Source organism: Akebia trifoliata, unplaced genomic scaffold (assembly GCF_017979445.1).
Source record: "Akebia trifoliata isolate Shusen 1 unplaced genomic scaffold, ASM1797944v1 Contig00244, whole genome shotgun sequence".
Lineage (NCBI taxonomy): Eukaryota > Viridiplantae > Streptophyta > Magnoliopsida > Ranunculales > Lardizabalaceae > Akebia > Akebia trifoliata.
In genome coordinates this window covers 49,719-62,828 of record NW_028236895.1, presented here as the reverse complement: position 1 = coordinate 62,828, position 13,110 = coordinate 49,719, and the positions used below count along the sequence as shown (strand labels likewise).

The 13,110-nt window shown below is 34.3% G+C and overlaps 1 long non-coding RNA gene and 1 pseudogene across 2 annotated transcripts; one reads left to right on the top strand and one right to left on the bottom strand.

The window, feature by feature from the left end:
* Nucleotides 1-253: 253 nt before the first annotated feature.
* LOC147381812 (glutamate receptor 2.2-like) lies at nt 254-4,172 on the bottom strand (annotated as a pseudogene). The gene is made up of 5 exons (XR_015174355.1): nt 4,004-4,172; nt 2,530-3,718; nt 2,129-2,441; nt 1,852-1,908; nt 254-533 (listed from the first exon to the last, which is right to left on the bottom strand). The product of XR_015174355.1 is annotated as a glutamate receptor 2.2-like (transcript).
* A 4,400-nt stretch (nt 4,173-8,572) lies between these two features.
* Nucleotides 8,573-12,291, top strand: LOC147381811 (uncharacterized). Its single transcript, XR_015174354.1, has 3 exons — nt 8,573-9,169; nt 10,023-10,247; nt 10,998-12,291. It is a non-coding gene; the product is annotated as an uncharacterized LOC147381811 (long non-coding RNA).
* Nucleotides 12,292-13,110: the final 819 nt, after the last annotated feature.

Here is a 13,110-nt window from a genome sequence, read left to right as displayed (position 1 = left end):
TTCTTCTTCTTTGCTGTTTAAACGTGGCTAGCATTCTGTTTTTCATTTGCATTCTTTGAAAGAGTAAAAACAATAACGTTCGGTTCGCTAGACGTGTAGATTGTAGTACTGCCTCTACACGTGTGATCGTTGTATCTTGGGAGACAATTGTTCATTGATCCGTGTGCACCAAGTTGCGGGAACAAAATTGTCTTAAGGACATTGTGTTCAACACAAACCTTGGTCAAACTTCAATTTGTTCATTCTCGGGTATCTACCGGATTATAGGAGCCTCATCAAAAGTAGCAGAAATGCCATCATTTTGATTCCCTTTTGATAAAGCTTGATCAAACTTATCTGGAGAATTATAGGACTTAAGCTTGGGTTCATCAAACCCCATCTGCTTCAAGAGCCCAACACAAATGAACCCTGTTGATAACCAACATATTCGCGTGTCTTTAAAAGCTCTTTAATATCAGTGATGGTTGGTTGGAGTTGTTGAACCGTCAACAACGATGTCAAGCTAGTTGTGTAACTTGATGTGAGTATGAAGACTACGGTGATGTTTGTTAAACTGAAAAAAATAAGTACCGAATAGCATTAAGCGCTGAATTTAAGTGTTGAAAAAGTTGTTTGTTTAGATGCTGAATCATGTTTGTTACATATTGCTGAAGTTGGTAAAATGTCTTTGTTACCCTTACAATCATATTATACATTGTTTGCATGTTTCAAATGCCTATTTCTTATCAAACATTATAAAATATATTATTTCTTATCAAATTAAAATACAATTCATTTTTAAATAATAAATAATACTCAAATATTCAATTTATAAATAATAATTTCTAATTATAAAAGCTCACAAATTTCAAATTAAAAATAATAATGTCATACTAGTCACCAAAATTTGAAAACAACATTAAAAGAACTTAATTTTGGATGAATAATTTTCGATGGAAATGAAGGATGTGTAATTATAAAAGCACCTTATGATAATATAAGGATAACCCACACCATAGCCAATTTTTTTTGTTTTATATGGGTTAAAGTTTTTTGAATGAGCAAATTTTTAGTGAGAATGGTCTATATGGTCTAGAGATCATCCTCACAAAAAATCAGTTCATTTTGAAACTTCTAACCCATCAAAAATAGTTTTCAAAAAAAAAAAGGGACGATTTACGGTTCTTAAACTTGTTTTGACAGGGTGAAAAGTTTCAGGATGGGCTGATTTTTGGTTAAGATGATCTCCTCCTTATAGAGATTATCCTCATCAAAAATCAACATATTCCAAAACTTTTAACCCATATAAGACAAAATAATTTAGTCATGGTGTGTGTTTATTAATTTGTGGGGTTCTTATATATTAATGAGGAGATCATCCTCACCAAAAATCAACTCATTCTAGAACTTTTAACCCATATAAGACAAAATAATTTAGCCATGATGTAGGTTTATTAATTTGTGGGGTGCTTATATACTAATGAGGAAATCATCCTCACCAAAAATCAACTCATTCTAAATTTTTTAACTCATAAAAGACAAAATAATTTAGCCATGGTGTGGGTTTATTAATTTGTGAGGTCCTTATATACTTATCCATGGGATATAAGAGGTAATATCCTTTTAAGTATAAGGGCATACTTATCCGTGCTTTAAAAAATGAAAGGCATACTTATCCATGTCGAAAAAAAATGAAGTGCTTACCGCTTCAGTACTTTTTTTCAACATCAAAATAGTGTTGAATTTATTTTACTTATTTTCAACAATAAACGCTGAAAATATAGAGTAAACAAACGCGTTATTTTGACAAAAAGTGCTGAATTTAATTTTTTTCAGCAATAAACACTGAAAAATAGTGCAAACAAACACCGCCTATGAAAATCCATATGATCAGCACAAACCTAGCCAAGTTGCTCACCACGTTCTCCCCTGCACAATTACAACTGTTGTATTGAAATTATCACAAAATAGATATTGTTACATTGTACCTCAACCCCCTTAGCCTAAATCTTTTAACCAATGCACACTATATTATGTCAAAGGAAACTTTCACAACTTTGGTTCTTTTGAACCGAATGCCCCAAAAGGTGTCCTCGCACTCTGTTGAAACTAATAGTAAGTAAATTTAAAGAGATGTATAAGGAATTACTATGTGCAAAAACAAGCGTAGAGAAGGAGAACCAAAAGATCATGCCAAACTGATAAGCTGCTAGCCCCCTAAATTCTTCGTTGATCCTGTGTTCAAGGACCCAACTCACAAAACCAGTGAAGATAAGAAAGGAACCAATTGTTAACCATAGATTTCTGCTTAAAAGCTTCAAGAATATCCATGCATTCTTCTTTCCATTTTCTTTAACAAGCACGAGCATTGATACCCCCGACTCTGTATATGGTAATGTAAAGTCTACATATTGGGATCGGTTGGCTCTAATGGTGGTATCTCCAACGACGGCATCAAATTTCTATTTAACAAGAAAAAGTATTCCCATTTAAATAGAAAGATTAAAACTCACTCAAAATATTAATCGAAAATAATATATTCAAACTTACCTGAAGAAACACTTGATAAATCAAATCATTGTAATTCCCAGCAGTTGAGCCATCAGCCTTTTGGAAGGGAATGAAATCGTAAGGGACGGCGTAAGGTAATGTGTCCATTACAGCATTGAACACGTCTATGCAATACCCGGTGGCCGTTGTCGAGTTAGTAGTAGGGTCCCTTGTCACCGTCACAAATTCACTAAAACCATCCTTCACTGGAACTCCAATCCTCAATCTTTTCCCATTTGTGGGAATTACCCAACCCTTGGGCACAATTATACTCTCCTGGCCATATGATCACACTGAGATTGGCCTTAGAAGCCGAGTACAGATTTGTACTAGTCACATTCAATGACCGTGAAATTCCAGATGTTGGAGTCCAAAAGCCAATCTCTCTCCCCCCATCACCAATCACATTAAGTATCTAGAAAGCGAACGATTGTAGTTGCCCATTTACGAGCACGTAGTCCCCACTCAGACCTTTAAATGTAGTCTTGGAAATTGCTCGCAAAAGTTCAGGACCTATCTGAGAGACTCCCATTGTTGCAAGATCACTCGAATTGTCGATAATGTTTGGTTTCAAGAAACGGAAGTTTGCACCGCCAACCTTCTCTGCTGCCATTGCTAATGCCCAAGCCGTATCATAAGCCCATAGCCCAAAAACACTTAATTCAGCTCTTTCGACACTGGGTTTTCTTGGACAAACTTCTTTTTCCATCTAACATTAAAATTTTCAAGCTCTTTCAATCTTGGAAAATAAGGCCTTACACCCAATACACCTTGCATTGAATCGATAACAGAGGAATCCATGGAACTTAACTCATTACTTAGTCCATCTGTGATGATCCAAGAGTACCCATTGTTCATCATTCCTACCTCTTTTGCCTTTAGGAAAAGACGTGAACCAAGAGACATTACCATGTGTACAATGAAGACTCTAGTCTGCATTGTCATCAACTTGTAAAGCTCTTCAACGATTTGGTCATCTGTGGCCGAAACGGGAATGACACTTCTGTATGGAACTCGGGCATCGATATCTTGTAAGGAGTTCGAATAGAAGAAAGAGATGGACTAGTTGCCGTGAAAGAAACAATAGGTACTTGAGTTTTGTTTCCAAGATCAATAATGAAGTCGGCCAGTGAAGATGATACTGGTCCTATGATGGCTTGCACCTCCATATTTTTTAAGAGGTCTAGAGCTGTAATTTGAAGAGAATAAAAATGAAATTAAGGAATTTTTTAATTTATTTTTCTTGAAAAATTAAGGAAATCAGATCTCCAAACAAGCAACCAAGATGTATTTCATAGCTTGAAACTAATTCATCACTAAATCAGATGTACATGTTAAAAAATGTGAGTTTTTCCACTATGAATGTTGTAGAGTTCTTTTGGATATTCAGAATAACTAAGTCGAACGTGACGTTTTCTAATGTCTTTAAGATAGCTGGAGCCTCCCACAAAGATCCAAGGGAGTATAGAACTACTTTTCCTCGAATTCAACAAGCGAGACTCGATCTGAGTCTCAACAAGGATGCACACAAGTTTTGAACATGGTTTTAAGGACAACTTTCGGGATTGGATTAGCACCCACTGAGTCCAGTTTAAGCTGGTCGATCCGATGGAGCTAGAAGGATTTAAATCTGGAATCGCCATGACCCGTCTTCACTAAATAGTGGTAGGGGTCCGATTTATAAATGGGGGACTTTGAAAGATAGGAGTTGCCATCTAGTTTAGGTCTAGGAATCATAAATAATTCCAAATGGATATGGGTCGATCCACAGATCTAAGAGATATGGGTAAGGGGTCAGATTACGGGTTTCGGAAGGTGTTAGGCGCCGAACCCGCCCGATCAAAATGACCGGTCTCTACTACGATCCAAAATCATCCTATGGTTAACACACAAAGACTATGGTCCAATCATCCTCATCAACTTCTGTCGGATTTGCCAAATGAATCCTATGGCTAAAATTGTCCCAATTATTACAAGATTATTTTTTTAATTCCACAAAATATAAAAGAGTATGACAAAGCCCTAATTAGCTCCATGATCTAAAATCAATTAAGAAATTCCACCTGCAAGTATTTCCCAAACTGTCCAAAATAGAAACTGTCAAATTTGAACTTGGGATCTCCAAATTGGAATCTGAAATTTTCCAAATTAGAATTAAAAATAAATATGTGTTGAATTCCCAAATTAGAAATTTCAAGAGATACATTTTTCAAAATAGAAAGTTTCAAAAAATGTAAATTTCTAAATTAAAAACTTTCACTACAACATTTTTGATATACAGCGACGGTTTATAGCAGCGGATAATTTTATCCGACGCTATATATACATTTTTTGCAACGGATGATATTATCTGCCTATATAGGTAGACTTTTTTGCAACGGATAATTATATCCGCCGCTATAGGGACCCCCAACATATCCATCCTTCCTGCTTATTCAGTGCATATAGCAGCGGATTAATATATCCGCCACTAAAAAATAACATTTTTTATATAAAAAGTTATATTTAGTGAGTTTTTCTCTTTAGTATTTTTTTTTAAAATTGAATCTAGTAGCGGATTAATACATCCGCCACTAAAAAATAACATTTTTTATATAAAAGTTATATTTAGTAAGTTCTTCTCTTTAGTAATTTTTTTTTTAAATTGAATCTAGCAGTGGATTAATATATCCACCACTAAAAAATAACCTTTTTTTTTATATAAAAAGTTATATTTAGTGAGTTCTTCACTTTAGCAATTTTTTTAAAATTGAATCTAGCAACGGATTAATATATCCGTCACTAAAAAATCAATTTTTTTATATAAAAAATTATGTTTAATGAGTCTTTTTATCATATTTTATTAAAAATTGAATATAGCAGCGGATTATTATATCCGCCACTAAAAAATTAAAAAAAATTTAATATAAAAAATTATATCTAGTAAGTTCTGTTTATCAATTTTTTTTAATTGAATATAGCAGCGGATTAGTAAATCCACCACTAAAAATCAATTTTTTTTTTTTAATGTAAAAAAATTATGTTTAGTGAGCTTTTCTCTTTATCAATTTTTTTAAAAAATCGAATAATAGCAGCGGAATATATGTTCCGGAGCTACAGAGTTAGGGCCTGATTGATTCAGCTGTCAGCTTCTGCTGTCAGAATCTGCTGTCAGAATCTGCTGTTAGAATCTGCTGTCAGAATCTGAAACACTGAAAAGCTTGCTTGATAGAGCTTTTTAAAAGTGCTGTGCTGTCAGAATCTGCTGTCAGAATCTGGCAATTACTGCTTGATACAGCTTCAAGAATTTGCTGTATTAGGGTAAAATGACCAAAATACCCTTAAAGTTGATAATGCACCCAGAATACATTAAAAATTACCAGAATACTCCTATAATTATATAATTACACTAAATATATATAAATATAATGAAATTATATAAAAATTAAAATAATTATTATTTTAATTTTAAAATGTCTATAAAAATTATAGAAAAATTTATAATTCTATAGAAATTTCGGCAGCATCTCCTCTTAAAAATGGACATATGAAATTTTCCTGATAAACAAAATACCTGCATAATATACATTCTGACATCATTTAAACATCCAAAATTCACATTGTACATAACACTAATGATTAATAACTTACGAACACAATGTTGAATAGTGTTTCAGTGTTTTCCATCACTAATCAATCTTTCTTTCCTATAATAATCTATTTCTAGTGATTTGAATAATTGACATAGAGTTAGATTAATACAGTTGGGAAGTAAAATTGAAGATAAGTTAAAGATGAGGAGGTTTCCACAACAGATATCAAAGGTAATTAGTTCATAAAGGTAATTAGTTCATAAACCTATTAAGAGTTATCCTATAAATCTGACCTTGGTTAGCAATTTCGTTTACGGCAAAAGTATGGTATGGGAATAAATCAGGTACAATTCGAAAAAGTCATGACCTCAAATCGAACTAAACTGAACCAAGTTGCACCCCTAGTTAAGGCAGACACAAACCAGCTACAACCATAGATAACATGCACCACAACAATCCTGATTAAGAATTATAAGCAAATCACTAGGGAGGGAATTAGAATCCAACACATAGGGGTGTGTTGTTGCCCATGGTATAAAATAGTTAACTATTTATTCCAATAAAATAGTTACTTTGTTTTCAATTGTACAAATCATATATATAGAAAGAAAAATGGTTAGTGTGTTGTTGCCTTTTGTACAAATTATAAAACATACGCATAGAAACAAATTTTTTGATTGGAAATTATTTATTACTATAAAATAATTATTTTGTTGCATATTGACTTAAATATAAAATATGAAGATAAAACATCTTTTTTCTATTTGGTAACTATATACTACATAAAATATTTACCATGTTATCTATAGTACAAATCCAATATATAAAGAAACTTCCTTTTTATTTGTAATTATTTACTACTCTAAATAAATACTTTGTTGCTAATTGTATGACTATAAAGATAGAAGGTAGGTAGGGGTGGGGGTGGGGGGAATATTTCAGAATATTTTGATTTTTTTGGGTTTTAATTGGTTCCGTTTCAGATTTTTATTGGTCCCATTCATTCCAATTTTTGACGTCAAATCGAACTCTAACCAATTTTTTTTTGTTCGGTTCAATCCTGGTGGATTCGGGTTCGGTTCAAGTTCGATCCGGGTTTTAGGTAAAATGTACACCCGTAACTAGAGGTCAAAGGTGATGGAATTTATTTTTCACAACGGTTTAATGGTAGGTTGAAACAATGGAATTTTGGGTAGAAAATACAATGACTTTTAACAAAGGTTAAGGAGAGGTGGTAAGCGATGGATTGCGATATTATTGGCATTTGATATTGGTGTATGAATTTTATTATAGCGATAAAACCCCATAGTATTTTAAGAAATAAATCATGATAATTCCTACAAATTTCACTATAATTTCCAAAAAATAACTACTATTAATTCCACACAATATAGAAAGAGAGCTACCATCTCAGATTCCTACATGGAAACAATCAATTATCTAATAAGTACTCCAAATCCTCTAATTTGTCTTTAAAATACCCATTTTTCAATTTGTAACGTAGAGGATCTATACACCATCAACTAACAACCTGATTAAAAGAACAAGATAAACCCAGATTTCACTTATCCAAATTTTCGTTGAATCCAAGTTTTTACCCAAATCAATTTGGAATGGAAGAATATCGTATTTGGGTACACCCGATCATTTGGAATGGTGAATAAAAATAAATAACAAAAATAAGCAAAAATTTATGTTAATCGAACAAGAAATTGGTGAATATTATTTGTTTCTATCATAATTTTTTAATAAAAAGCTAACAAGAAATTTAAAATTACAAAAACCCTAATAGAGAGTTTTCTGTTCATCGAACATTCATGTTGGAATTTCGTAAAAAATCGAAATCCATAACAGAGAGAGCGAGAGAGAGAGAGAGAGAGAGAGAGAGCTCACGGCGAATGAATCGAAAGCCGATCGGAAAAGAGGCAACGGAGAGATTGAGTTCACGGCGGAAAACTGATCGGCGTCGTCGTCAGTTTAACCAAGACAACGTCTTCGTTGTCGTCGATGGTAAACGATCGGAAAACTGATCGGCGTCGTAGAGGTGGGTCACCGTTAGCTGTCGGAATCGATGAGAGAGAGACTGTGTGTGATATGGATGGATAACAGTCGAAGTTATAATCGCGGACTGAGCGTGTAAATTCGATAAATGGTGAAGGGTATATTTGTCATTTCACTACGACGCGTTAAAACGCAGCTGCGCGAAACGGCTCACATGCGCTTTTCAAAACTCCGTTTTTTTTTTCAAATTTGCGTTTACAACTTCAAAACGCCGCGTTTAGAAGTGATATCAAGCACGCGAAATTTCGTAAAATCTCGCTTTTTGACGCAAACGCCGGTAAAGCCGCGTTTAGAAGCGCAATCAATCGCACCCTTAATTTTTCTACCCTCAATGATTTATTAAATCGATTTATAACAGCGGATTTATAGTTCTACTGCAGTAGGTGCGTTTTTCTGTAGCGGATAAATTTATCCTCGGCTACATTGAACCATTTCAAACATTTGTTGCAGCAAAAAATACAATTCGCCTCTAAAAGTTTCTAAACGAAAATAAAACAGCGCGCGAATTTCTCTCTTCCCTCTCATTTTCAGATGTTTTCCTTCTAAGGGTAAACCATCGGTTTGGAGGAAACCGGCGATCCATGAGCATTTACCCGTTCATGAACCAGGCAAACTTCCAACCTCTTGATGACTAAAGGGTCCAGCTTTTCCTTTCAAGAACATTAGGCCAGGGTTTAAACCTCAGCAGCTAGTCGTCCTTCCCACGCTTAACATCTCTTTGGGCCTTTTGATGGATTGTGAGGAGAGATCCGATTGATTCCTTGGTAGAGATGATTAGGGTTCTTAAGAGAGGGATTTTGTTGGTGGTGGAGATAGAATGAATCTCTTTGCGCATGAAGATGGCGATCGTCTTAGGGAAATTGAATCCAAGCAACCATTGGTAGAAAGAAGAGGAAATCGGATGGAAAGAGAGATCATCATCATCATCAGAAGGAGGAGTGCAGATCAGAAGAATGTCTGAATCAGACCAAAGATCTCGTTTGTGTTTGATCCAGCTTGAATACAAGGTCCTCAATCTCTTCTTCAATACTTCTAGATTCATTGTTTTTTCTTGTTTATTTTTGTGAGAGAGAGAGACAGAGAGAGAGGGAGACGTCCTCCCCTCTTTGCTGTCCTTCTTTCTCTTTTGAGAAGGAGATGCAAAAATGAAAAAACTGATCTGCTACTGGCACACCTCCCAACAATATGAAAGCATTAAGGGTTTAACACTAAAAATTTAGTTTAGACATTTCCACAAAAAGGAATCTTGCACCCTTTTGAATTATTTTTGTATAAAATATAGAAAAAAAGTAAATTGGACCACCTAAGGGAAATGAATTTTTGGATAATAGGATATCCACCACTACTTGTTTGTTACTTTTCCCGGCCAAAATCCAAAATCCTAACTCCAAGTACTTGTCATCCTCTGCTGATGAAGTGTTGTCAAATTACTGTTACAATTATCAAGTGGCCTGGCCCATGACACTACAACCATTCTTATCTAACTTTAATTCAATGCTGAACCAGCACTACAGCTAAAGTAATTGTCACACTAGTCCGAATTGAATTCACTAGTATCCCCTGTATCTTAATATGGTCACAATGTTTAATGTATTATTCTTTTTTCCATATTAGAATGTTTATATTGTTGTTAAAGAAGGCTATTCTAAACTCTATTATCAGTAATATGTGCTATTAGATTAGCAATTTCCTCACGCGCTTCGTCATAAACTGCAGAGTATCGTTTGAAGCTTCAATTTTTTATCTGTGCATTGTTCATTTCATGTTTTGCTAGATAGAGGATCATAGTAGCATCTCAATTTATTTTCATGGTTCTGAATCCGTTTTGTTGACTGTCCACCCTTGTTGTGCTCTCTAAAGGTTTGCAGAAAGTACAAGCATTACCACCAACAAATGCAAATGGTAGTGTTCTCCTTTGAAACTGTAGTAGGTCTCAGTGCTGCTACACCTTACAACGTGTTAGCTTTCAAGACCATCTCAAGGCATTTCCAATGCCTGAAAAATACTATCTCAGACCAGATCAGGCATGCAAGGCATTGGGAAATGATTTGTCATCCCCAACCACGGGTACAAGTAATAATAAAGGTGAGATGAATGTCTCGAGGTTAAGGTTCATTAATCAGAACCTTCGTAACCAGAAGTAAGAACTGACAGTATTAGCAAAAACAAAACACTAGTTGTTGCTCTTAGAGATGTGGTAGATATGAGAGTTCTTTGTAAGAAAGAAGCTGGACTTCAATTGAAGTCTATATAATTAGAGGAGGGTCACTCATGAAGCAAAAACAATGAATACAATTACACAAGGAAGATTAAATTCCCACTTCAAACTGTATCCACCATTGTGCCAGGCTGCAGCTCTGCTCAGGCACCCACACCTTCAGCCTCATGTTATTAAAGTACTTTTTCCTTGAAGCAATGTGACATAAAACAAAAAGATTATTTATTTTTATTTTTTTCACCCACAAGGACTGCTTTGGTCCCAGAACTTCTGTTTTTCTGGAATACGTAGCCAGTTCCCAGCCCAGAATCTGATACTTTCCTTGTCGCTTATTTTTTTGCATTTGGATTGAGTTTTAATATTATATTTACCCTCTTATGGGATGTGATGAGGTTTAATGTGGATGTGAGATTATAGTTAAGAGTTGAAGTCAAATATCCCATAGGTCTTAATGCCCCCATACTTCACTTATGTCCCTATTCAGCCATGAGTACTACTTCTACTAATAATAATAGTATTATTATTATTTCTGTTATTAATTTGTGATAGATAACACTAGCAGCTCCTTTTTTTCCACTTCTTACTATGATTAAGGAGAATTTTTTACTTGATTGCAGTGCTCCTCATGTACTTCTTGCAAGGGGTAAGGTCGATCCAATGCATCCAGATTTAGTAATGGACCCCTAGGAACGTTTGTGGCTGCATAGCAGGGTCCTTTATCTATGGCTGGTCATCAAATTTGCTTGCAAGTTTGGTTGGCTGTTTCTTTACTTACTGATGCTTTAGCTCTTGCTGGTCAGGTGACAGTTTTTCAATTCCCACTTGTATTGTATGTTTTATGGCATATGTAATGTTGTATCGATATGGTTTTGAAGCTCTAGTAGGGGGAATGCCAACAAGCACAATAACCAAAATATGGGGGAAAAAAAAAAGCCTCATTATAGTTAAAGAATGAGGTTAGTGTCATTATTGTTATGAACTATCATCAATGAAATACAAAGACTATAATAAACTGGTTCAAGAAAAAAGCCTCATTTATTTTCTCTACATATAAATTCATTTCACCGACTGTTTGGTAGCTTTCCTTCTCTTTATCGAAGCCTTATCACAAAGACTAACCTGCATAATTTTAGCCATGGTTTAAAGTTTTGTTTCGGCTCAAATTGTCTTTGTCAAAACTTATTAGCCAAGATTAGACGAAACATTGAATATTTCAGGTTTGTCTCGCATTGAAGCGAGGGTGAAGAGTTATAGGGTTGAGATTTTTTATTTTTATTTTTTGTGTTGGTTAGTCACCGACTCTTTAAGTATGCATGATTGTTTAAGGAAAAGAAAGTGCCAAATCATCTCATTGAAAAAGTATTGCCATTATTTTTTCTATTAATAGACGATTTTTTTGTCCTCGTTTTTTCCTTTCCTTTCGTGCTCAAAATGCAGAAGCAGAGTTACTATTCAGAAAAGGGAGCCTTGTTTTTTTCCCCATTTTCTAAGAAGTTGGCAATACTCTTTTTGCTTGTGTTTGATTTTTTTAGATTTGTCATGAATGCATGAGGTGGTTGGAAGCCATGCCACCAAGGAATTCCAAATCTCAAGTATAATTACACACAAGGCTCGTGACATAGAACATCACAGGTTCATGTATGCAAAATATAGATGCAAACTAGTACTCAAAAATAATACAGAAACAATGTTCCTTAAATAAGAAAAGACACAAACAGCAAGTTTTAGGACATTTTTTAATTTTTTTTTAACTTGAGGCATGCCTCAGAGATACAAGTTTCATATGACCTTAAAAATGCTGGTTCCAACAATTAGATCCATATTTAAATATAATGTATGCACTTCAAACCTATGTTTTAGAACTTGAATGAGTTGGGCTTGATTGAATATTTTGACTTGTCTGACCAACTAACCAAGCGGACCTGAGTTGGATTAAATTTCCCATCCACCAAGAGAACAAAAAGAGTGCAGCACATGATTTTCATGGGGACTAGGACCCACTTTGAGTTAGCTTTGAAATCTCAGCATGTGACCAAATAAAGTAAAGAAAACCCAGCCCCAATGAGGCCCAAGGACAGTTTTGGGTAGTTCGGGCTCAAGTACATCCTAGACTTTGGTTATTTTACACATTTAATACCCCAATTTATAATGCATAATTATATTTTGCTTTTATATAGTTAATTAATAATTAATTGGCAAGAATATCATAATGCTGTATAGTTACACTATCATACATCAATATGTTTTTCGTATGGTTACTTTTCATAGTTTGATGGTTCTCCATCTAACAGTTGAGAAGGGAGAATACTCCTAAGGCTTCTAAAGATTGAAAAATGAGAATAGCAACATCGATGTTGATATATAAAATACTTGCTTACATGAACAAACTATTAAGTACAACATGCACACATTATTACTTTTAAAACGTATGAATAAAGTACTAATCCATCCAACTAATTGGTAATATGTGCTTTGCTTATATGAATTATGAAGTATCTAAGATACTTATAATACATCAACTTTTACTATGTATCGAAATAATTCTGTCAGATTTTTCACCAAAAGTTTTGAAGAATATGCAAATATCCTGTGAGCAATTTGCTATGTACAGCCAGCCTGTAGCAAGTGAAATCAATTGGTGGATTTCTATTATTCTAGTTGGTAAATTCTTCTGTTTTAGTTGCATCAGTTATAGTCACGCATATTAACAAACTGCACTGTTAAATGATT